General features: G+C 43.4%; 2 long non-coding RNA genes across 2 annotated transcripts; one reads left to right on the top strand and one right to left on the bottom strand.

Moving 5' to 3' along the window:
• Nucleotides 1-276: 276 nt before the first annotated feature.
• Nucleotides 277-3167, bottom strand: LOC140497831 (uncharacterized). The gene is made up of 3 exons (XR_011964862.1): nucleotides 2207-3167; nucleotides 1114-1318; nucleotides 277-960 (listed from the first exon to the last, which is right to left on the bottom strand). It is a non-coding gene; the product is annotated as an uncharacterized lncRNA (long non-coding RNA).
• LOC140497832 (uncharacterized) lies at nucleotides 3167-20163 on the top strand. The gene is made up of 4 exons (XR_011964863.1): nucleotides 3167-3397; nucleotides 7921-9653; nucleotides 14906-15270; nucleotides 17955-20163. It is a non-coding gene; the product is annotated as an uncharacterized lncRNA (long non-coding RNA).
• The last annotated feature ends 6543 nt before the right edge of the window (nucleotides 20164-26706 follow it).

Below are 26706 nucleotides of genomic sequence, written 5' to 3' on the forward strand. Positions count from 1 at the left end.
AAAGATGCACTCTCACACCTGTTATCACAAACACTCTCACACACACTCCTATAGTGCCTGTACACGACACAAGATGCCAAGGGTGCCTGAGCCTCCCACCTTGGTGGTTGATGCTGCTGCCTCCCAGGGCCTCTGCTCAGACTTTGACCTGGGGAAGTTGGTTAAGGGAGGGAAGGAAGGAAGGAAGGAAGGAAGGAAGGAAGGAAGGAAGGAAGGAAGGAAGGAAGGAAGGAAGGAAGGGAGGGAGGGAGGGAGGGAGGGAGGGAGGGGGGGGGAAGAGGAGAAGGGGGGAGGGGGAAAGAGGGGAAGGAGGGAGGAAGCTTTTATTAAGCACTCATCAAGTTTCCCAAGCAAACTCACCTGATGCTGCCTAGAACCTTAGCTGATAGGGTCTGCCTGGTATAAAACTCTGCTGCTTCTGATTATCTAAAGGAGTGGGAAAGGTTCCTCTGTGGCTGAATGTGGCCTAAAATTGGAAAAGTGGGAGAGAAGGAAAAACAGCCTCATGATTGAGGACATTGTCTGAAGGATCTTCTCCTGAGTCACCATGTGCCCTGGGTACACAGATTTCCCCAGTCTCTCCCCTGCCAAACAGAAGGCCGGTTGGCCCTGGGGGCTCAGAGAGCACTGGGCATAAACAGGAACCAGGAAAGCAATCCTCAGCGTCCTCAGCCCAGCCCAGCCCAGCCCAGAGCTCTCCCGGCATCACCAATCCCAGTCTTTGCCTCAAGACTCTCAGGACCTATGGGCCTTCCTAGAGAAACAGCAGCCTCTAATCTGGAAGGTCTCGGGCCTAGTGCATATTTACAATCAGAATCAGGAAATGTATCTTCAAGTGGCATATAATCCTTAAGTGGAGTCATTGATCCAGCTCCTTGTGCAGTGAGATCCTGTGGAGCAGCACTAGCTCTGTGTAACCCCAAGTTGTGCTGTGAGCTGAGAGTGAAGTCCTTTGGAGCTCTGGAAAGGAAGAGTGAAGGAGAGCAGGCTGAGGACCAGGCTCCTCCTCAGTCAGCCTTTGCTATGGTCCCAGCTTTGTAGAATGAGGCCAGCGATGGGGCCAATGAGGAACTCAGCATCCCTCCCACACTCACCGTCAGCCATTCCCTTTACCTGCTCCCACCTCACCAGCCAGCCATCCCTGAAGCTCACTGACATTTGTCTGTGGTCACAGAGTCGATTGGATTTGACTCTTCTGAGAAGAAGGCATTACAGGTCCTGCCAGCTGCTCGGCCTGCCATCAATCATTAGGAGTAGTGAGCTCTGCAGTTGCCAGGGGGTTTTCTCTCAGCTGGTGCTTTCCCCTTTGATTTAGGCTCTTAATGAGAAGAAGGGTTCAGAAGTCAAATCCATTCTCACCCTGGGGCTTTCTGAAGACAGCACACTATTAGGAAATGATAAATTTTTGGACCCTGCTAATGTTCCTGGCACCTTTCTACAGCAGTCAGATAAGGAGGAAATTGAGCTTTTGGGGACAACTGTACATGTGGAGATCTGTGCTATACCTAGCACTTGGTCTTCTACCTCCTGGTCATGGCCTTTTGTGTTGTGGGAGTGGAATCACATGCACAGAACTAGGCCAGTAGGGACTTAGAGGACCAAGGTGGGCTGAGAGGCGGGGTTAGCCAGGAGGAAAGCCCAGAGATACTTTCACTGGTTATCTCACTTTTATACTGCTTTGAGTCCAACGCTCATCCACCCACGGGAATCAGGTGAGGGGCCCTGGGACCGATTAAGGGGTGGTGGAAGGGCTTTATGCCTCTCAGGCTCTAATCCAGAAAATTCAAAGGATTCTGGGAGAGGAGAAACCTCCTATCAGTCCATGTGGAGTGGTCTTGGAGGTGGGGGAGTTACTTTATTGCTACTCAAAGACAAGACACCCAAGTTACTCACTCTTGAGACAGTTTGTGCTGAGGCTGATGGGGGCCATCCTGTGTAAAATCCCCAGAGGCAACGCATGGCAAGTCCACTTCCCCCAGAGTCAACCTTGGGATGACCAGGGTTGACCACAGACCCCAGGGATGTGACCTGATATATAGGAAGGGGCTACCTCCCTTGGAGAAAAAGCCATGAGAAGCCCACAACTCTGGGGACTACTCTGGACAGCTACAATCCCAAAGAAGAATATAGCCTGGGCTTATGGGTCTTTAGAAGGGAGCCACATTGGCCATGGCCTTGGAACCAATTCTGGATATATGTTTCTTACCTCTGGGTAACCACCAGTCTTGTCTATGCAAGGGGTGACTTCTGAGGTCCCTTCAACTTTGAAGATACTGTGAGGACTTCAGTAAACTTGACAGAGACTCCTTCTGTGCCCCAAGCCTTGACCTTGAAGTCAAGTAGCTAAATGCCCTCTTAAGGTTACCTTACTCCTCATGGGTTTCCAACTCTGGAACAATAATATCGTACAGTCACAAAGGCACTGAGGAGGCAGGAGACCTGGCTCATGATCTCTTAGCAGGACCAAGATAGGAGAGAGCTGTTCAGGATGCGCTCTGAGGGCCTGGGCCAAGTTCTAGGGGCTTGTGCTTGTCCCACCTGATTCACTTTGAAGGACATGATTGTCATCTCAAGATAAACTGGAGGGAAGGGTGTTGAGAAGCAAGGCTTCCTCTCTGTCATTTGTTAATGTTGGGTCAATCCCTCCATACCTTAAAAAAAACCAAATCACGCTTCCCTTTCTTCTCTATTTTTCTTCTTATTTGGATCATCACAGTAGACTTTTTAAGGCTTTTTTTGTCCTTAACATTTTCAGTGGACCAGGATTTCCTGCAATGACCTCTGATGCTCTTTCCCCAGCTTCCAGGTCACTTTCCTGATTTGTTCCTACACCTCCTGAGCCTGTCCTGATTATGCCTCAGCCACCTAGGGCCTCAGTTTCCTCATAAGTCTAAGGCAGCTCCTCAAGAATCTCACAACCCAGAAAAAGAAGTTTGATAGGCAGAGAGAGGAAGGGGGGGGTCTCTGAGTGGGACAGGACCAAGTTCAGAGGAATGCAGCTTGGTGGGAATGAAGGACACTGGAAGTGTCCCAGGCAAGTCTTTTTCCAGCTCTGTTCCTATGGCAGAGCCTTCGGAGCTTGTGATGGCCTGATCAGCTACAGTCCACCTCACTATACCTTGACCCCAACATAGTGAGGTCATTTGGTTCTATTCCAGAACAAAGGAGGGGATGTCAGCTTCCTGGCTCCTGCAGCAGGCCTGGGGGCCTCCCCTCCAGTAGTCTGCACGATGGCCCAGAACATTTAGTATATCCACAGCTGAGCTGCTAGGACCATTGCTACCCTCTGCCCCACAGAGCTGAGGCTTACTTCATGTCGTTGGGACCCAACATTAGGAGAACCACGTTATATCAAGAGCAAAGGTCTTCAGGACAAATGGGTCACAAGTCCACTAAGGTAGGACTGTATGGATGGACATTTTTAGGAGCCCTTGGGCCCACAGGGGACAAAGGCAATTATCCTTTCCCATCCCAGAGCTCCTAGAATGGGAATTCAGAATCACAAAAATGATGATCGCACCAGCTCTGTGCCCCTTCATGGGAGAAGGGTGAATTGCCCCCAGGACACTCCCTGAGTGCCCCCAATACATAGGCCCATGCTCCTGACTCTCTGAGGCTCCTGTATCCTGACACACTGGAGGAGGGGGAAAACAGGGAGGGTTGTCACATGGGGCAGGCGCCACCTCCTCCTCCCTTAAGTCTCATTGACTTTTCCACACAAAATATCTTTGAACTTCTCATTTGGACCCACAGGCAAAAGAGAGGACTTCCTTTGGCTCGTTCTTATTTTCATGAACCATAGAATGTAGCCAGCAATAGAATAAGCATTTCTAAGCACTTGATGACTGACAGCCACAGGACAGGTGGGATGTCAAATGGGACAGGAGCAAGCTAGCATCTGTGGAAAGTGGGGCACAGTCGCCCTATCCTACTGCCCTGTGCAAACACCCTAGCACACCCAGGATAAGATAGCTGCTAGCACAGACTTTTTGATCTGTTTTTCTAAAGGAAAGCCACCTTGAAGGGATCACAACTCTTCTTTAATTACATTCACTAGTTCAGGGGAAAGGTCAGCAACCTGAACATGGAGAAAATACAAACAGATTATACAGAGAAAATAGAAGCAGAGAAATTAGCATGAAGACCAACAGACAGGGCTCTGACTGTCTGAATCACAGCAATGTTGTTATACACTTTACATATATCCCTGGATCAAGAGAGCCTTTACATCTGAGCAGTTGGGGGTCTGAATATACAGCTACTCAGAGTCTCCCCCAGGGAATCACAAGATCCTTCTCATAAGTGAGCCCTCAAACCAAAATACTAGCTCAGAATATATATATGCTTCTCAGAGCCAGAAAGGCATCACAACCCACATGACTCAGTGCCCCTAAATTAGCAAAAGGTGTGAAAGCCTTCCTATAAGCAAGCTTCCCCTAAGCAAGCTTCCCTTAGGCAAGTCCCTCCCCTAATGGGATCCACCTGAGGCCTGCTAATGGGAGGGGGAAGATCTTAAATCCCATTAACATTATACCCTGCTACTGTGCCTTCCATCCTCTCCCTGTATCCTTCCTCACCTCCCTGAGCTCTCCATACTAACCCTGTGCCTTCCATCCTCTTGCTGAACCCTCCATTCTCATCTTGCACCCTGGAAAAAATAATTGTAAAAGCTATCAAGTGACACGTGACAAGGCAGCCAAGACAATGACTTCCAGGGCAAAAGCATGAATGAGGTAGATGTCTGGGCCCTCCTGTCTCAGAAATGGAGAAAAGAGATGAAGGAGGGAACCTGCCCCAGGACAACCCACCCAAAAATTCTGCACCAGAACAGAGCTGTGTTTGGGAAATCCCAGTGCACCTCAGCAATGGCCTCATCAAATTTGGTTTTGCTTTAAGCCTCAATCTTTATTAAATCTATGTCAAAGGACACAGTATTGAATATAAAATAAAGCCGAGGCTTCACAACCTGCAGGCATTGGTCCTTTCTTTAGACACTGGGCAGGGAATCTGTCACTGGGACTGACAGTGATCACCAAGCTCCTTCTGAGCATTTGGGCAACAACACAGAATTGATTTCCATCAAGGTCCAATGAGACTGGGCTCCATGTCCTGCCCTCTGGGACCCACGTGTCATCCCCCTCTGAATCTTCCAATTGGGAGCAAGGCTTTCCTGCCCTCCCCAGCCCAGTCTAGGGATTTTCTTCTCCAATCAGTCAGTGGCTCAGTCAACAAGTTTTTACTAAATGCCTGTGACTGACCCCAGACACAAAGCTAAGCAAGGAGGATATGACAAAAGTTGAAAAGAAAAAACCTGACTTCAAGAAGCCTCCATCTTTTGGGGGAAGGAGCCCAACCAAGACAGATCTGAAGATGGTACCTCTCAATCAAATGCATTTCCTCCTCCCTTGCATTTGCTTCCCTTGCCTTGGAAGGGAGCACCTGGACATCAGGACTCACTCCTTGGGGCTTCATTGTCTTTTGGGAATTTTCTCTGTCATCCACCACCCTCTTCTCCAGAGAGGCAGCTTCTTGCAGGGTCAGGACTGGTCTAGGAGTCAGGAGATACTGAGGCCAAAGTCAGCCCAAGCCACTCTACCCCTAGTGCAAAATAGGGACGTGAGACCTAGACAACCTCCCCAAGGGTTAAGGGAATGAAACAAGAGCAACATTCTCTGAAGACCCTAAGGAAAGCCCTATCCAAAAGTCAGCTGATGTCTTTGGCTGCAGTGGAGAGGCATCTCTCTGCAGGGGGAAGGAAGGAGCACCAGAGAGCAGACTTCTGATGGGAGGGGGCACATAATTTGCTTTGTCCTCCAGCAATGTCTAAAGTCATCCTTGACAGCATCCCACTGTAGCACAAGATGTCAGGAGACACACTGTGCCCTCAACATGACAGGTGCTAGCTAATCTGACATCATCCGACTGAGCACACATGCCTCTTTGCATGACAAGCTCAAAGAAAGTCCATGTGTGCTCCTTCTGACAATGCCCCCTGAAGATCTGCTCCCTATCACCTCGACTTTGTCAGCTCTAATTTCCACACTGCTTGGCAGTCATTGCTCTAGCTATTATCCTGCCTGCCCCTCCCCTCCCCAGTACAAACAAACCATTGGTGCTCCTCAGAGATTTCCTGGTGAGATATAGCCAGGGGTTTATGGTTAAAGACCATTCCTTGCTTCAGAACAAGAAATACAATTCTTTTATCTAGAGAAAAAAATGGGAGTTAAAGATATTTCAGTAGCTCTGAATTATAAAGGGTAATGAGGTATCCTATAGTCAAAAGATCTCTGAGCTGGAAGGGACCACAAGGTACAAATAGTACCTGACTGAGAGTCCCCTCAACAATGACCATCCAGTCTTTACCTGGAAATGTGTAGGGATGAGAAACTCATTAGCTGTTGAACAACCAATTCCACTAGAAATAACTCAAATGGTGAGTAAGTGGATCTTTACATAGTTCTCTTTACTCATTTCCAAGGAGGTCAGAATGCCCACTGGTCTCAGGAAGGAGTTTCCCGGTGTCTCCCAGTATTCCATCCTCCCACCTTTATTCCCCAGAAAGTTTTCCTTGTCCCTGTGATTAATGGGATTGGGCTTTCAAGGACAACCTTCCTTCTCCCAAGCCAAAGAATTGTGAGAAGGGGAAGTAGAGAAGTTGACTAGAGCTGAAATTGGACAAGTCACAGGATCCACAGAACCTCAAGAAAAGTCATGAATCCTCACTGCCAGACACTTAAACCAGGGAAGATCATGAATGAGGCTCATTAAAGACTAGTGCTGTGTCACTGAAATATGACCTCCACCATCAGCCTCCATATCGCTTCTTCCCTTGGAATAATTTCCCTCACAATGCCTTCCTTCAAGAGGGTGCTTATCTCTGATTCTTAGAATGTTTCTCTACTTTTCTGGTATTTTATATCATGAGATGACATACATGACAAAAACTATTAGCCACTGAACTGTTCATGTACTATGTTACATAATTAACTATATGCATTGTTCAAATGCAATGTATAGGAGTGATCAGGAAGCAACCAGGAGAGGAAACAAATTTGAGATTGGTGTTTTTCTAGAGTGCTATTTCTGGCTGGGGGCCCAGAGCTATATGAGAAAAATATTGATTTATCTTCATAATTTCAGAAGGCACAGAGATTACTTATACCAGGATCTCTCTGGGCAATTGAATGAGTTACCAGGACTGGGATGGATTGATGAGAACTCAGTCATTTTTTCCCCCAGGGATTGGTTCAGAAAGTCCCTCCTAAAAGGAAGTGACTTGAGAGACAAATCATGACCAAGAGGAGGAGTAGCCTATCCCCCACAAAGTCAAGATCTGAATAAGTGATTAAAAACTCTGCTTACTAACATATTATCATAATACTTTTAAGGTCTATCGTGACTACCTCTGTTTCTCTGTCACTTCTACCCATTGCCCACTGTGGCTAAGCGGAGTAAAGGAACCACTTGTTCTATGTCATCTTCCTTTGGTATTTGAAGGAAGTTATCATGTTCCCTTTCAGTCTTCATTTGCCCAGGCTGTCTGGTCATCTGGTGACCAAGCAGAGAGCCCACCTGGCATCAATCTAATGAACCATTTAGTCCAGTTATTAATTTAACTAATCTCAACGAGTATGGATCATTATGAAGAATGAAATTGTTACTGATGACTTAGGGGATGGGAATCTCTCCTACCCCCATTGCATGGAATTTAAAAAACTCTTCATGGTTTCTATCTCCATGCAGACATTTTCTCCCACATCCTTTTTTTCAAATTTCCTTTTCTTTGCTTTTAATGGTGTATGCTTTACTTTTTTAGATAATTAAATTAAGCTAGAGAAATTAGAGCTGAACAGAAACTAATTTTACATAATATCCCAATCTATTTGTGTGTAGCTTCTAAAGTCTGTGTTATTTCTCCAGGCAGAGGGTAGCTCATCAATTACCTCTCCTCACCATTGCCTCAGCATGCTGCAGATCATCCAGTTAGGAGACATTTCATTCCACTGCAAAAAGAAAAAGAATCATTGCTTTATTCTAATGTTACAAGAGAATTCTAAGTCTTCCTGGAGATTCTATATATGGCCTCCCCTGTCTGTGCAGAGAGACTTCGAGAGGCCAGAGACAAAGACATGTAGGCACATGTTCATTAGCCTCTGAATTTCCTCATTGAGGAAATCCATTATTAAACCCCCAGGATATGCAGATGCAATTGATTCCCAAAATACAGAATGAGGAAAACAAACTGTGCTTTAGAGTAGCAGACTCCTGTTTCCTGGAACTACATCTCCAGATATGCCCAAGGTCCATTTTATCCCTTGGCTTCAAGTGTCATTGTCTGGGTGACAAAACTGTCAGAGGAAAATAGAAAATGGAAGAAAAGGTGTCAGAGAGAGAAATCTGTGCAGTGAGAGGTATCTCCACTCTCCAATGCTGGCCTGCTCTACTATGAACATGGAGAAATAACAAGCTGGTCTAAAAGAGGTTCTGCTGGTCAGTCACCTCACTTTACAGGCAATGGCCTGCCCCTGGTGCCATGCACCAGCCAGCCCTCTTGAAGGCAGGCTTGAGAACCAACCAAGCATTCTCAGTAAGGCACCAGAAGACATTTCCACAGCTCCATGGAGGAGGAGTCACCTTCAGAGGCCAATAAAGGTTCTTGCATCTCAGCTCAAGCACAGCTGAGGCCCCAACAATCAGGAAAATTGTATCCCATGAAATACTAAAGAAAGGAACAAGGTGGGGGGAGGGGGAAGGGAGGGTAGGAAGCACATAGCTGAGGACCTCTCCCATGCAGGAAGAGGTAGGAAAAAGGCTCTCCTTACTAAGCTCAACCTTGATTGAAGGTTGATAAGTGGAAGCCTCCAATGATTTGGCAAAAGGCTTTTCTTTGAGTTCTTGGAGAGAATCAGCTTAAGAGAGGAAGCTGTCAAATGAGATGCCTGAATTTAAAAAAAAAAATAGCTGAAGACAACAATGAAAGACAGAACATGTGTGGCTTTGTTCTCCTGGAGATCTCTGCATCTGAATGCTGGTTCTGCAGGGCAGGACTGTGCTCCCTGTAGCAATTTATGTGCTCTTTATAAAATGGATTCATACAGACAATCCAAAATATCAGAGGACAAATTAAGTACTCTCAGGAAAAATACAAACTTAATTCTCCACAGGGGAGGAAAGTCTGATTGCCAGGAGCAAGGAAGAGGGAAAGTCCTAGGGGCCACAGGTAAAATTTGTCCCAAGATTCACATGGGCTGAGTGAGGCCAGAGTGCCATGGAGGAAGCATTGGGTGGATGGCCAACCTTCTTAGCTTGCCTCCAAGGCTGCAATTATCAAACTGTGGGAAACAAGGAAGTTCGATTTCCACAGCTTTGGGTGATCAGAGTCATGACCCGAGCATGGTCAGGGTACAGGTCAGAAAGTGGTGCGCAGGCTTGACAAGCTGTTTGAGGGAGAGCCTATCAGAAGGAGAACATGAAGTCATGTGGTAATGGATGGCAGGAGGCTGAGTCCAAAATCCGGAACAGTATAAGAAGCTTCTGTTAGTCTGAACATATTGTAGTCTTCCTGTGACCTCACTTGGAAGCTACCCGTCCATTCAGGGGGAACTGCCATAAAGATTTCCTGATTTCACAACAGGCATTGTTCATTGTTTAAGGTGAGCATGTTTCTTACAGTTGGGGGCTTGTTAATTGGACTCATTTCTCACAAGACCCACCAACACCTTCAGAATGGAAGTGTAGAATGACCGGGCACCACTAGGCTTGAGACTTGCTTTAGATTGAACTGTATGAATTCCCAGAAAAGGAAACTGGCCAAAAGCCATAGCTACTTCATGGGGAGTCAGGACTCAGCCCAGGTTTCCCTTAGTTTGCTTCTATCATGGGAAGCTCTGGCATTTGGCCTTAATTCTCTTGCCTGTGAGGACAGGGGTTGTGATGGCAGAGTTGGGGGAAGGGAAAAAATTAATTTAGCAAATCTCAATTAAGCCTTGTTCCACATGTAGAAGAAATGAAGACTGCTTAGCCCTGGGGGCACAAACCCACTCAATCTTCTCCACCCTACATCCTGTACCCTGATTCTTCTTCTCCCTTTCTCTTAAGCTTAATAATAGGAAAGTGGGTATAAAGTTTTGAATAAAAGTTGAGGTCCTAAGCAGTGGATAAAGGGATGTGAGGGAAGGGGTCTTCCTGCCTAGGTAGATAGGAAGAACAAATGAATGCCCACATGCTAAGTGACAGGCACTATGCTAAGCTCTGGGGAGTCCAGCAAAGAGAACAGGTCCTACCCATGAGGTCCTACCCACGAGGAGTTCACATTCTAATGGGAGATGAGAACACAAAGAAAATCGGAAGGGAGAAGGGCACCAGCCTGGAGGCAAAGTGTGGGGTGAGGAGAAGGGAGGCATTGAAGATGAGGAAGATGATGGTGAGGACTAAGGGGGAAGGGGATGAGGAAGAGAAGGGAAGAGGGTGAGTGAATCAGGCGCAGAACGGGGTCCTTTCTAGAGTTGTGACCCTGTGGACAGTCACCAGACAGAGAGGAGAGTCCAAGGATAAAGGTTTCTTCAGCCCGGCAAATGAACAATACCTGAGGCACCTCTCTCCCAGCTTTGTAAATAGGATCAAAGTACAGTGGGGGATTACATAATTATTTTTTTAAAAACTTTATTTATTTTTTTAATTTATTTATTTAACTTCTAACATTCATTTTCACAAAATTTTGGGTTCCAAATTTTCTCCCCATTTGTCCCCTCCCCCCACCCCAAAACACCGAGCATTCTAATTGCCCCTATCACCAATCTGCCCTCTTTTCTATCATCTGTCCCTTTCCTTGTCTCCATCTTCTCTTTTGTTCAGTAGGGACAGATAACTTTCTATACCCCTTTACCTGTATTTCTTATTTCCCAGTAGCAAGAACAGTACTCGACAGTTGTTCCTAAAACTTTGAGTTCCAACTTCTCTTCATGCCTCCCTCCCCACCCATTCCCTTTGGAAGGCAAGCAAATGACTTCCATAATAGTCATGTCGTGTAACACTAACTATATTTCCCTCCATCGTATCCTGCCCCCCATTGCTTCTACTCTCTCTTTTGATCCTGTCCCTCCCCAAGAGTGTTGACTTCAAATTGCTCCCTCCTTCCATTGCTTTCCCTTCCATGATCCCCCCCACCCTGCTTATCCCCTTTTCCCCCACTTTCCTGTATTGTAAGATAGGTGTTCATACCAAAATAAGTGTATATTTTATTCCTTCCTTTAGTGGAATGTGATGAGAGTAAACTTCATGTTTTTCTCTCATCTCCCCTCTTTTTCCCTCCACTAAAAAGTCTTTTGCTTGCCTCTTTTATGAGAGATAATTTGCCCCATTCCATTTCTCCCTTTCTCCTCCCAATATATTTCTCTCTCACCACTTAATTTCATTTTTTTAAGATATGATCCCATCCTATTCAATTCACTCTGTGCTCTGTGTGTGTGTAATCCCACCCACTACCCAGATACTGAGAAGTTTCAAGAGTTACAAATATTGTCTTTCCATGTAGGAATGTAAACAGTTCAACTTTAGTAAGTCCCTTATGACTTCTCTTTGCTGATTACCTTTTCATGCTTCTCTTCATTCTTGTGTTTGAAAGTCAAATTTTCTTTTCAGCTCTGGTCTTTTCATCAAGAATGCTTGAAATTCCTTGATTTCATTGAAAGACCATTTTTCCCCCTGAAGTATTATACTCAGTTTTGCTGTGTAGGTGATTCTTGGTTTTAGTCCTGGTTCCTTTGACTTCTGGAATATCATATTTCAAGTCCTTTGATCCCTTAATGTAGAAGCTGCTAGATCTTGTGTTATCCTGATTGTATTTCCACAATACTTGAATTGTTTATTTCTAGCTGCTTGCAATATTTTCTCCTTGACCAGGGAACTATGGAATTTGGCCACAATGTTCCTAGGAGTTTCTCTTTTTCGATCTCTTTCAGGTGGTGGTCAGTGGATTCCTTGAATACTTATTTTGCCCTCTGGTTCTAGAATCTCAGGGCAGTTTTCCTTGAGAATTTCATGAAAGATGATGTCTGGGCTCTTTTTTTGATCATGGCTTTCAGGTAGTCCCATAATTTTTAAATTGTCTCTCCTGGATCTCTTTTCCAGGTCAGTTGTTTTTCTAATGAGATATTTCACATTATCTTCCACTTTTTCATTCTTTTGGTTTTGTTTTATGATTTCTTGGTTTCTCATAAAGTCATTACCCTCCATCTGTTCCATTCTAATTTTGAAAGAACTATTTTCTTCAGTGAGCTTTTGAACCTCCTTTTCCATTTGGCTAATTCTGCTTTTTAAAGCATTCTTCTCCTCATTGGCTTTTTGAACCTCTTCTGCCAATTGAGTTAGCCTATTTTTCAAGGTGTTATTTTCTTCAGCATTTTTTTGGGTCTCCTTCAGCAAGATGTTGACCTGCTTTTCATGCTTTTCTTGCATCTCTCTCATTTCTCTTCCCAGTTTTTCCTCCACCTGTCTTACTTGATTTTCAAAATCCTTTTTGAGAGTTTAGGGTTTTTTTTCCCCTTTCTTCTCCTCCTCCCCTCTTCTCTCTCTCTTTTCCTCCCCCTAAATCTATCACATGGCCGAGATATAATAAAAACAGAAAAATGGCGACGGTCAAAAAAAAAAAAAAATCCTTTTTGAGCTCTTCCATGGCCTGAGCCCATTGAATATTTATTTTGGATATTTGGGATACAGAAGCCTTGATTTCTGTGTCTTTACCTGATGGTAAGCGTTGTTCTTCCTCATCAGAAAGGATGGGAGGAGATATCTGTTCACCAGGAAAGTAACCTTCTATAGTCTTATTTTTTTCCCCCTTTTTCTGGGCATTTTCGCAACCAGTTACTTGACTTCTGAGTGTCTTCTCCACACCCACCTCGCCTCCAGATCTGCCCAGCCGGCACTTGGGGTCTGAGATTCAAATGCTGCTTCCCAGCCTCAGGGCTTTGGGTGGGGGCAGGGCTGCTATTCAGTGTGAGATTAAGTTCAGGTGCTTGGGTGGGGGCAGGGCCACCACACAGGACTCAGTTCCCTCAGTGGGTTAATGTGGAGACCTTCAACAATGGATCCGAGCTCCTGCCTGCTTTGGGAGCCTTGTCTGCTGCCTCCTCCACTGCTGCCTCTGGAGGGGGCCTGAGTTATGGAGACACCCCACTCCCCTCTCGGTGAGCCAAAAAGACTCTCTCACTGACCTTTGGTGCCCCTGTGCGGGCCAATGGAGATTCTGTCCCTGACCTTTCAGGTCAGTTTTTCAGGGCTCTCTGGAACAGAGATCTCCTACACTCCCTTGTTCTGTGGCTTCTGCTGCTCCAGAATTTGTTGGGAGTTCCTCTTTACAGATATTTTATGGGCTGTGGGTTTGGAGCTAGCATATGTGTATCTTTCTACTCTGCCATCTTGGCTCCTCCCCCGGATTATGTAATTATAAACTCTGGGTTCATAGCCCTGCATCAACTTGGACTCTATGGGTCTCTGTTTCCACACAGATAAAGTGAGATGGCTGAGCTAGATGGCTGCTGGGGTCCTACCTCTCCATTTTAAATCTACCAGAAAGTCTTGAACCCTAAAGGTGCTAAGGCAGTGTGAGCCTTCCCTCTTCCCTCTCCCCACAGGCCCTTGCTCCACCTCTCCCATTTCAGATACTGGCCATGTCTACCTCCTCCCAGTCCCCCAGATAACCCAAGCCTCTCTTCTCCCTTGAAGATTCATGGAAAGGACACAGAATTTTGAGTCAGAAGACCTGGGTTCAGATCCTGACCTTCCTGTCATCCATGGAACCTTCACTAAGTCATTTAGGATATCTGGGCCTCAGGTCACTAAAGGGTCAAAAGTAAAAAGAAGGGCATGTCCTAGGTTGTCTCTAAGGCCACTCCCCACTCCGATTCCCAGGATTCTGTGTTCCACCTACCCTCACACCACTCACCCCACCAGCCCTCATGTTACTCCCTCCATTCCCTCCTCTTCACCCAGCTCAGACCCCAGTTCTCCATCTGCCCTGAACTCCTCTAGTAACATCCTGGCTCATCTGAGGCAGGACACCTTCTCCATGAGACGCCTCTCACAGGACGGATAATGTCATCCGACTCCTCCCCTCCAGCTCTCACTGCCTGGAGGTTTCCTCCTCTCCAGTTGAGGCTTCCAACAACTCACCAAAAATGCCTCTGATGCAGTCAAGCTAATGCAGGTCACCTTTACGATCAGACACAAACCCTGCAGCCTGGCACCCTATCCCCTCCACTGACTTCCTCTCACCAGCTTGTCCTCCTTCCAGGATCTCTGCTTCACCCAAACTGACATATCAGCTGGTGCCCCCATTCCCTCGCTTTCACCCCTCTTTGGCAGCCCCCCTCCAAACCAGAAGTGCTCCCCCTTCTGATCTTATTCTGAAACATTCTTCTCCTCTTCAAGGTCCAGTGTGGGACCTTATAGCTCCTTCATTAAGCCTACCCTAGTCAGTCCAGCCACTGGACCCAGATGCTCTGGAGGAGAAAATGAGGTGGGTGACCTTGTACAGCCTTCCCTCACTCAAATCCAAGCCAACTGCAAGTCATGTTATCATCTCCCTGATGTCATGGTCCTTTCTGAGAATGAAGAACAAACACAACCCTAACTTCACACACATGTAAGCATGCATGCACCAACATTATGTGTTCCTTCCCTGGAGAACGTGGCCCAGCTCTCTCCTCTGCCCCTTTCTTTACTTCCCACTTTGGATCCTCCATTTTGTCCCAAATAGAAGGTAAGCTGGGGGTAGGGGATTTGGGGTGACTTCTTCCTCATCCTTCTTTCAGCATCCTTTTATCTACCACAGAGTGTGTAGACCTTTAATAAGTGTTTATTGAATTGAATTGTTGATCACTGAAAACCACCCTTTGTTTCCTAGCAGGAAGTCAAGCTCATCTGCATCCTCACTCTTCCATAGTCCTGGAGACATGGAAAGATATAGCCTTTACAAGACTGACCTGTTGGGACTGTTCCTGAGGATCCCCAGTGAGGACAGTCCGCTCCTCCCTTTCCCCCAACTGTGGAAAAGAAGAGTACTCTCTCACTTGGGTCCTCCTCCCACCCTTGCTGGGTAGAATGGGATGAATTCAACTGCAAGGTGCCCATCCCCATCCATCACTGGCTTCAGAATGGGGCCCCTCTGGAGCTACTTTGAACTTGTCTCAGCCAGGCACTTAGGTGGCTGAGCCAATGTCCTTCCTGAGAATCACATCACCCTCAGAAGGAATCCCACAGGCCTTTGCCAGGGTGAGTGAATGTCACCAAATGACATTAGAAGAATGTCTTAAATAGTGTTTTGTTACTCAAGGGTGTTTGAAAACAGAGGGACATATTGATCACAGTCCCTGGGACTCTTGTTTAGGGCACTTCTCTTTTGTCTTCCTCATCTTATTGATTTATGCTTATCCAACAGCTCAGGGGCCTATGCCCCACGCCTGCTTGCCCCACCTCTGCCCCACCCCCAACTAAATAAATGTGACCTCAGGGATGGAAGAGAGACAAGTATAACTGGGAACAGGTCAGTGGAGCAAAAGTTGCACATACACTTCAGAGCTTGTGCTGCCCGCTGCCCCCTGGCATGTTTCTGAGATGGACGCACAAGTTTCCTCACCTGTAAATGGGGCACAATGTTGACCTTGCCAAGTGCTTTCCTGCTACTTATTTGCTGGCTCCTCCCAGATCACTGAGGCAGGGACAGAGTCATAAAGTCTTCTGCTTCTCTGAGGCTTTTCATGCGCCCCCACCCCTACCTTGGAAAAAGCTTGTTGTTGTGTTTTTCTTTCATTTTCAAAGAAGACCTTGACATCAGGGAAGTGATGACATGACTTGCATTTGACTTTGTTTTGAGGAAGGGCTGTGCAAGGTCACCAACCTCACTTTTTTCTACTGAGTCATTTTGGAGAAAGCAGAAGCAAAGGAAAGGTTTCTGACTTTCTCGTTGGCTTTTAAAATTATTGTTCATCCCTTCCTTCACCTGGGTCCTGCAGCAGGGGGGGTCCTTGTGACCACCAGGGCCAGGAGGCATCTAGGCCATCACCTCTAACCTTGCTATTTAGATCCAGGATCCTCTCTCATTTCCTTTTGGCCACACCAGATTCCTTCTAGGCCTTTATTTCTAATCATAGGTGTGACTGCTTTAACCCATTCTGAGAGCCAGACAAAACTGGAGCCTTGATCATCACCAGACTTCACTCTCCCTGAGCAGCTGGATGAGGTTCTGACCACCAAATACCCAGTCACTGAGAGAATCTTAGGGAGGAAATCATCCATGGCACACACTCCAGCTCCAACTTTATTTTAGCAAGTCAAGTGAATTTCTATTCTAATCCCCAGGAAGCCCAGAGATTTCTTAAGCCAAATCTTGATTGCCTTTACCTAACTAACCTGGCCCAAGGAGGCCTCAATAATCAGTCAGAGCTTGAGGTGGGGCAGAAAAGCCAAGCAGAAGTAAAAGTGGCCTTTTTTAGTGTTCTGGGAGAAGGAAGGGAATGACAAATGGTAAAGCAAACAGGAAAGGGATTGGTCGTTTTGTCTTCAATCAGGGCTTCATAAAGTTAGTTATGACCGTAGGATTGATGACCTTGACTGATGACCTGTCAATCACTCAGGATTCAGTGGCAGGAGGAGGGAGGTACTTTATCTCACCTCTTCTTTAAGACCACACTTGGTCTGTTAGAATAGATTTCAGAAATATTCCCCCAAACACCTTAAAAACTTTTACATGTCATACTTGAAGAGATAAATTTAATTTATCTAAATCATTCTCATTTTTTCCTCCATTGATGTCAGATGAAAGACCATTAATTTGCTGTCTATTTACCTATCCAGTTCATTAACCAAAGGGGAGAAAGTGACTAATTATTGCCTGTTGAGTTTCATCCTTTGGCTCAGAGGTAGTTACATCACACCAGCTAAAATGGAAGAGTCAGCCTAGCCTTTAGATAAAAGGGACCTTAGCCAGTATCTGGTCCTTTCACAGAGGAAACCCCATACTATGCCTCCCAAGGTTGTCCTCCTCTGCCAGATGTGTGAGTCAGGGGTGTTTCTGGATGCCTGGAAGGACTGCTTCTGCACTGGGTAGCCCAATAGATGGGAGACACAGAGGCCCAGACTAAAGCCAGGACAACCACTGTGTGGCCTTCTGGAATAATTCACCAGTATGGTGGTCATAGTCAGTATCTTCAAGAAATGTCATTCAAGGATCATTGTTTCATATCACCTTAACCCCTCTACCCTCAGTGGAGTCACTGAATATACTACTCACTTGATGAATGCATGTGATGTCCATCTTACAGGCTTCCCTTACGGGTCTGTCCTCCCCTCTGTTCTACTTCACTTGGTGATTTCATTGACCATCATAGATCTAACTAATTACTGTATCTATGCTGATGATTCTCAGATTCCCCTGTACTACCTGAACTCCTGTTACTCAGACACCCTTAATTAAGAACCTCAGTTTTGCTGACCAGAAACCTGCTCAGATCCAAAGATTAAAGCAAGGAATTTTCTCACAATTGTTCATTGCAAGTGACCCCTATGTCTTATCTGAAAACTTATCCCATACTGATCAGTCAGTTATTGTTTCCATATTCCTTTTATTGAATCTAAACACTTAGGGGGGAGTGGGAACCATGTCTGATTTCAGGGAATTGCACCAACTTTGGAGGTCCCTAATTTTGTCTTGTTTTAGAAATCAAATGACCTAATTTTGTATTCTGGTTGATTGGTTTCTTTTAATTAATTCATCTTACTAGATAAATTGTTTTAAGCCTAAAAGTCTGTTGTCTCCCTCCCCATTTTTAGGGTCCAGGCTGAAGCTTAGGAGGTCCTGGTTTGTTAGGAAATCAGCATGCATAACTTAATAAATCAACATGCTGACAGCCGAGATGGTAAAGTAGAAAGACCCATTTATTCTCGCTCTTCTGCCACAGGCCATAAAACACCTGTAAAAAATGACTGAATAAATTCTAGAGCAGCAGAAGTCACAGAACGACAGTGAAAGAGATTTCTAGCTCAAGGTTGCCTGGAAGGCTGACAGGAAAGGTCTATCACATGGGGCATGGAGCAGAGTACAGCCCATGGAGCCCAGCCGAGCCCTGGCCACTCAGCACCAGCAAGAATAGGACCAAAACAGGCCTCAGGGGCAGAATCCCCAGGAGCAGCAGTGGTTCTCAGATTCCTCAACCCACAAACTCCAAAGAAAGCTTCAAAGGTCAGTAAGAAAGCCTGTTCATCTGGGTGAGAAAGGAACACAGTCTGGTCCCGCTGGCAGCAGCCACTGCAGTGGCAACATCCATTTTTGGAGCCCTCCACCTAAAGCCCCAGGGGGAATCGAGCAGCTGCTTTGAATCTCAGCCCTCAGCCTGGCCCTGGGGTGAGGAGGAGGAGCACTGACTCAGTAGAGCTGGAGGCAGCTGTGGAGAAGGAATTCTACTACTCGCAGATTCTGAGCAGAAAAGTTTTTGGTTGCTCCCAGACCAGTGTGCAGGCCAGGAGAGGAGTAACTTTTTCTCCCTTGATTGTGCTACCTTGGAGGAACTGAGATCTTACAGGTTCCTAGAGTATACCTTACTCTTGAAAAAGGACCCAAAAGTTAAGTAACTGGCATTTTTCAATGCCCAAAAAAGGGGAAAAATAGGACTATAGAAGGTTACTTTCTTGGTGAACAGATATTTTCTTCCATCCTTTCAGATGACAAAGAACAATGCATACCATCAGAGGAAGTCAAGGCTTCCAAAACCTGCAAAATAAATATGCAATGGTCTCAGGCCATGAAAGAGCTCAAAAAAGGATTTTGAAAATCAAGTAAGAGAGGTGGAGGAAAAATTGGGAAGAGAAATGAGAGTGAGGCAAGAAAATCATGAAAAGCAAGTCAACAGCTTGCTAAAGGAGACCCAAAAATGCTGAAGAAAATAACACCTTTAAAAATAGGCTAACTCAATTGACAAAAGAGGTCCAAAAAGTCAGTGAGGAGAAGAATGCTTAAAAAGCAGAATTAACCAAATGGAAAAAGGAGATTCAAAAGCTCACTGAAGATAACAGTTCTTTAAAAATTAGAATGGAGCAAAAGGAAGCTAATGATTTAATGAGAAACCAAGAAATTACAAAATAAAACCAAAAGAATGAAAAATAGAAGATAATGTGAAATATCTCATTAGAAAAATAACTAAGCTGGAAAATAGATCCAGGAGAGATGATTTAAAAATTATGGAACTACCTGGAAGCCATGATCAAAAAAAGAGACTAGACATCTTCTTTCATGAAATTATCAAGGAAAACTGCCCTGATATTCTAAAACCAGAGGGCAAAATAAATATTGTAAGAATCCACAGATCACCTCCTGAAAAAGATCTGAAAAGAGAAACTTCTAGAAATATTGCAACCAAATTCCAAATTTCCCAGGTCATGGAGGAAATATTGCAAGCAACTAGAAAGAAACAATTTGAGTATTGTCAAAATACAATCAGGATACACAAGATCTAGCAACTTCTACATTAAGGGTAGAAGGACTTGGAATATGATATTCCAGAAGTCAAAGGAACTAGGATTAAAACCATGAGTCACCTACCCAGAAAAACTGAATATAATACTTTAGGGGGGAAAAGTGGTCATTCAGTGAAATAGAGGACTTTCAAGCATTCTTGATGAAAAGACCAGAACTGAATAGAAAATTTGACATTTAAACACAAGAATCAAGAGAAGCATGAAAAGGTAAACAGGAAAGAGAAATCATAAGGGACTTTCTAAAGTTGAACTGTTTACATTTCTACATGGAAAGATAGTATTTGTAACTCTTGAGACTTTTCTTAATATTTGGGTAGTTGGAAGGATTACACACACACACACACACAGAGAGAGACAGAGAGACAGAGAGCACAGGGTGAGTTGAATACGAAGGGGTGATATCTAAAAAAATGAAATTAAGGAGTGAAAGAAGAATATATTGGGAGGAGAAAAGGAAAAATGAAATGGGGCAAATTATCTCTCAAAAAAGAAGCAAGAAAAAGCTTTTGAAATGGAGGAGAAAAGGGAGGAGGTGAGAGGGGAAAAGTGAAGCTTACCCTCTTCACATTTGGCTTAAGGAGGGAATAACATGATCACTCAATTTGATGTGAAAATCTCTCACATTACAGGAAAGTAGGGGAGAAGGGGAAAAATGGGGTGGGGGATGATAGAAGGGAGGGCAAATGGGAGGAGGTAGTAATTAGAAGTAAACACTGTTGGGGAGGGACAAGGTCAAAGGAGAGAATAGAAGAAATGGAGGGCAGGATAGGATGGAGAGAAATATAGTTAGTCTTACACAACATGACTATTCTGGAAGTCTTTTGCAAAACGACACATGTATAGCCTATATTGAATTGCTTGCTTTCTCAGTGGGGATGCGTGGGGAGGGAGGGAGGGAAGTTGAAACTCAAAGTTTTAGGAATGAATGTTGAGAATTGTTTTTGCATTTAATTGGGAAATAAGAAATACAGGGAATAAGGTATAGAAATCTATCTTGCCCTACAAGAAAAGAGAGAAGATGGGGATTAGGTAAGGGAGAAATGTGATAGAAGGGAGGGCACACTGAGGGAAGGGGTAATCAGAATGCAAGATATTATGGGGTGGGGGGAGGGGAGAGATGGGGAGAAAATTTGGAACTCAAAATTTTGTGGAAATAAATGTCGAAAACCAAAAAAAAAATCTAAAAAATAGAAAACAAACAGAACAAACAAAAAAAGAATATAAATCATACATGAGCTGCTGATATGAACTGAGGGACAAAGCTTCTGACATCAATGAAATATCAGTTGTCCTCATGCCCCTCAAATCTGAACGTGCAATGAAAAACTAATAAAATTTTAAATAAAACAGAAAAAAAGAAAACATGCTGTGAAGTTCAAACCTTTATTTTCTCAGTCATTTCATCTCTCGCCCACCTTGACTCTCCCACAAAAACATAAAACACATCAGAGGAAAGAGTAAAGCCACTCAGGGACCCTTGCACCTAAGGCATACCTAAGCACAGGTGCACACGTGATCAGGGTGGTAGGAAGAGAGTGATCCCCATCCCAAGGAATGAAATCATGGGTGAATCAAGCAGTCCAAAATGTAAACTGGGTTCAAATGAGTCTGTAATTGAATTAAGAGGAATAAAGTGCTTTGATAATTGGCTAAATACAAATTACTTCTCCCAGGAAATATCTTGTGATTGGCTGAGAGAATCAGATCTACTTTCGGTCTAATGTAACAAAGTGAGACACCTCTAAACTCTCTGTCCTGAATGGCATGCACTGAGTACCAGCCTAGTTCATTGATGGAGTGTTCTTGAGAGTTAGCTACCCTTGGGTGAAGAGTAGAAGAGTAAAGTTTCTCAATCCATTGACCAGATGGTGACCATGGAAACTGTCAAAAGTGTGGAGAACTGGAGGTCCCATCAGTTCCCATAGTGGTGTCTACCCTGACAGCAATGGCTGAGAAACATACCAAGAAAGCTCTGGCATTCTACTGACCCAACAGAGCATGCCACAAAAGAAGGAAAGAGCTTCCAGGCACCATGAGCTGGGACTTTCCTCTTGGATCACAAAAGCTCTAAGTTGGAGCCTGTTCTCCCCAGGGACCTTGTGTTTGCAAAGAGAGGGTGTGACCCCACTTCTATAACACTCCTTACTTGGTAATTGCCCTTTCTAAAAGCTCCTGGCAATGGGCTGATGATCAATGGCAAGCAGAGCAGATGGGCCCTTGTAAGTCTCACAATTAGATATCCCAGCCCCTTCAGTTTTAGAACCAGAGAGGGAGAAGCATTAGCTGCCCTTTGGGAACCCAGCTCACCAGTGATAGGGAATTGGGGAAGCAGCCCCAGGTTGGGGGGAAGTACAAGAAAGATTTTGATCCAGGACAACTTAACAACTCCTTGGATTTTTAAGGACACAGAAGAGAAATTCTCTATTTGAGATGCTTGTTTTGGGACACATGGAAAAAGCAGCATTTTTTCTCCTTTGTTTTAGGTGGTCATATTTTGACATTGGACAGTCATTTTTCTGGTGTGTTTCTTTACAAGCCCAACTAGTTTCTTTGTGATGACCTTTGCAAATGATTAAATACTAATATCTGTTATATTACTTTTCTCTTTATGAATATGGAAGCTATCATCTGGACAGTTTGTTTAATCTCTCAAATACTGATGTCTGACAGGTCATCTTCAAAGCACTACGAGAGCTTGTAAATCTCTCTCCCTCCCCCTCCCCCGACTCCATCTCTTTGTGTATCTGTATCCCTCTCCCTCTCTCCCTGTCTCTTTCTCTCTCTCCCCCCTAATTTTAAGCAGATCTAGACTTGGCTTATTTGTGATGAATTCAGTTGGTCTAAGATTCTTATGGACTATAGTTTCATAGTATAAGGTTTGCACGCTGAACTGAAAATCACCCCTAAGCACTTCATCCCTTTTGGGGAGTCCCATTCCTCTTTGTGTCCAGCACTTTGCACAGTACCTGGAATACAGGAAGCACTTAATCCATCTTTATTGAATTAAATTGATTTTTCTGTTTGTTTTCTTTTAAGTTCACCTCCTTCTCCAAATGAGGAGTGAGTAAGGAGCTTCATCTGTATTGTCTTAATGCATTGGCACAGATATTCTGGAAAAATTGCTGACACACTATGGTACAGGGACACAGAGGAAATTAATGTCTGAACTTCCAAATGGATCACCTTCTATATAAAAGGAATTTCTAAAAAAGCCACCTGAGGATGTCTTGTCCAGACCCCCAGTCGAATAATCATATATAGTAAAGGAAATCCTAGAAGTTTTTAGTTGAGGTAGTTTGATCCCTCACCTTGGGGTGTCACCTCTGAGCTCCCTAATCCCTGTCAGGAAAGCCTCATATACTCTGGGAGCCCTGTGGAGAATAGGATTCTCCTCTGACAAGTGAAGATTGATGATTTTTCTTCCTTGTGAGGAATTGTCTTTGCCACTTCAGATTGTCATTGTCTCTGAAATGGGTTGTCTTTTTTTTTTTTTTTACAAGTTTTACTTTTAATTTCTGGAACAAAACAAAACATAACGTAATACAATAAAAAGATGATTATACGTGAAACTATAAATCTACCATGTACATATTGCTACTTCTTTCAAATATACAAAATCATGTAAGTGTAAAAATATTTTATTTATTGCATTAAATATTTCCCAATTACATTTTTAAAAAAACTAACCATTTTAAAATTTTCTAATTCCCAATTCTCTCCCTCCCTTCAGCCCCTACCCCACCCCTTGAGAAGACAAGCAATATGAAATCAATTGTACATATGAAGTCATGCAAAATATATTTCCATATTATCTATGTTGCAAAAGAAAACACACCAAAAAAATACCAGAAAAAGTGAAAAAAGTCTGCTTCTTGGGTGTTTCTGAAATCACCCTGCTCATCATGAAATATAGACTCTTAAGTTATCTGAAGGTATATGTTTGTGTGATAATGTGAACACATGTAGAAAACAAGCAAACAATTAAACAAAAGTAATTAAAATAGTCACTGAGTCTGATGATGTGGGCAACATTATTCAACCCTTATAGCTGCCCCTCCCCTGTCCCATCCAAAAGAAATGTTTCCTTGTGATTCTCTGTGACTAAAATTGGTTTTTCAGTTACTCTTTCTCCTCACCCCCACTGATCACTTTCTTCTTGCTTAATCTTCATTGAGGGGCATGGGGTTTTTAATTTTATCTTAGTTTTTGATGTATGGAATAAAGCAAATATTTGAAAATAGATGATTATTCATGAAACTGCAAATCTACTATGTAGAACTTAATATTCTTTTAAATATACAGCAATTACCAAGTAAATTTCTTTTTTCCCTTTCTTTTCTTCCCTGCTTTCCCCCCATCCTAAAGATGGTCACCATTAGACAAAAATAGATACGCACACACACGCACAATTATTCTATACATACGTCTCTTTATCAGTTCTTTCTCTGGATGCAGACAGCATTATTCTTTATATGTCCTTTATAGTTAGTTTGGGTATTTATAATAGCCAAAAAAATGTATTCTCACCAAAACATCCTTAAACCAATATTGCTATTACTGTATACAGTGTTTTCTTGGTTCAGCTCATTTCACTCTTCATTATTTTGTGCAACTCTTTCCATGTTTTTCTGTGATCACTACGCTTATCATTTCTTATAGCACAGCAATATTCCATCACAATCATATACCACAGCTCGTTCAAAAATGATTTAATTAATCTTTTATTATTTCATCTCTCTTTTAGTAGCTAGGTGATGCAGTGGGTAGAGCATGGAACCTGGAGTCAGAAAGACCTGAGTTAAAATCTGATCATAGATACTAACTATGTGACCCTGGGCACATCACCTAACCTCTGTTTGCTATAGTTTATATGTAAAATGGGTTGATAACAGCATCACCTAGCTGCTCCCCATGAGGCAAGAGTAGCCCAAAGCCCAACAGACCAACAGCATGGTTCAGATAAATGGGCAAAGTTCAAAGTAGAACACTGGTCAAGGAAAATGAATGGGACACGTTAGCTGCACAGCCAAGAAGAGAGAGGCCAGCAGTAACCCAAAGGTACCACAGCCAAACAGGCCACTTACTTTTAGGGTTCTGGGAAAGACAAGGATCAGAGTAGGAGAGATACCTGCCAGAGCCCAGGACAACAGGGGTCACCAGGAATCTTACAACAGCCCTATGGTATTTGTCAGTTTGATTTCTCATTGCTACTAATGGCCAGAGCACTGGTTCCCCCACAGACATGCTTTTTAATGATTACTGCTTTTTAATATAGAGAGTAGGAAGAGCTATGCCCTCTTGAGTGTTTTTTTATTACCATTCTTGAAATTCTAGATCTTTTATTTCTCCAAAGGAATTCTGCTATCATTTTACTGAGTTTGATAAAGTACCCCCTAAGTAAGTTGGCATGGTACCAAGTCTGTAAATCAATTTACATAGTATGGTCATTTTTAAATTTATATTAATACATCTCAAAAATTAGCACTAAATAATTTTCCAATTATTGAACTTCTCTTATTTTTTAGAGAGAATTTTATAGTGTATTTATATAAATCCTATACATATATAGATAGCTCAGCAATTGTAGACATTTTTAATGGAATTCTCAATAAAAGGACTTGTCGCGCAGGGTTGTTGTGAGAACCAAATGAAATAATGCTTGTAAATCACTTAGCACAGGACCCAGCATTCCATAGACTCTATAAATGTTCGTTCCATTTCTTTCCCCTTCATTGTCTCTTGAATTTGTAGGATTGTATAGAAATACTGACGATTTACTTCCATCCTACTACTTTGTTGGAGCCATTTACTCACTTGGCATCTTTCCTACTTCACTGTGGTTTTCTAAACAAATCATCATGTCATCTGCAAACAAGGATAATTTGACTGCTGCTTTGCTGATACTTATGCCTTATCCCCTGTCTTTTCCTAAGGCTATCACTAATATTTCTAGAAAAGGGGTTTTAGTCTAGTGTCCAGAAACCTTATTTTTAGAGATAGATTTTTCCTTTGTAATTCCATGTATTTTATTTTATGTATTTAAAATCAGTACTCTTAAAAGAGTCCCAGAGGTTTCACCAGATTCACCAGGGATCCAACACACACACACACACACACACACACACACACACACACACACACACACACACTTAAGAATACATGTTCTAAAAATATGTCAAATAATAGTAGGAAGAGGTTACAACCTTGCTTTACTTCTGGTGCTACTAGAATAACTTGAAGTGTTTCTCCTTGAAATTAAATGATAGTTACTTTTTTAAATTTTAGATATATTTTCTATTATATTATGAAAAGTCCTTTCTATGCCTTTGCTTTTTAAAAGGATTTTTAAATGAGTAATATATTTTGTCAAAGTTTTCTCCCCATCCTTTCCCTCCAAATTTTGATATTACCATGTGATTTTGACCACCATTGCATTTTATGTGATGAGTGATATTAATTGGTTCCCCAATACTGAACCACTTTTCCCTTCCTAGCATGACTCCAGCTTGGTCACAAAGAGCTAAGTTCTGGATCTCCTGCTGAAATCTCTATATATACTAGGATTTTGTTTCCAGATTTTTCATTTATCTTTGAGAGTGAAATTGGGCTAGAGGTCTCTTTGGCTACTCTAGCCTCCATTAGTGTGGGTGTCAGGACAATATTTGTCTTATAAACAGTGTTCAATAGAGAGCTTACTTTGTCTTTTTTTCAATCATTTTTCTCTTTGTAAAATGAGGGTTTGGGCCAGATGGTCTCTGAGGTACCACACAACTCTAATCTGTCATTTAGCAGGAGCAGTGTTTCCTCAAAACACTTTTTTGTTTATGTGTTTTCTTTGGAAGTTAATTCACAGCTTGCTCTATTTCTTTTTCTGAGGTTGAGTTGTTTAAGATCTGAGTTTAATGTTTCCTTCCTGTAACCTCAAGGAATTGCTGCTGGGTCACCTAGCCCAGTAAGGGCTGGGGACACAGAGCTCAATCCTTACTCTCTTCCCAGAAATGCTTTGGGGATGAGCTTAGTCCTAGAGATATTGACCCTAAAGATAAGGGGTCAGGTACTTTTTCTCCCATTGCCTCAATAACTCCACCATCCCAGAATCCTACAGGATCAAGTTTACTTGCATCTAACATCCAGATCCTTCCCAAAAGGGGATAATTTTTTTAAAAATAACATACTCAA

This window comes from Notamacropus eugenii, chromosome 3 (assembly GCF_028372415.1).
Source record: "Notamacropus eugenii isolate mMacEug1 chromosome 3, mMacEug1.pri_v2, whole genome shotgun sequence".
Classification (NCBI taxonomy): Eukaryota; Metazoa; Chordata; class Mammalia; order Diprotodontia; family Macropodidae; genus Notamacropus; species Notamacropus eugenii.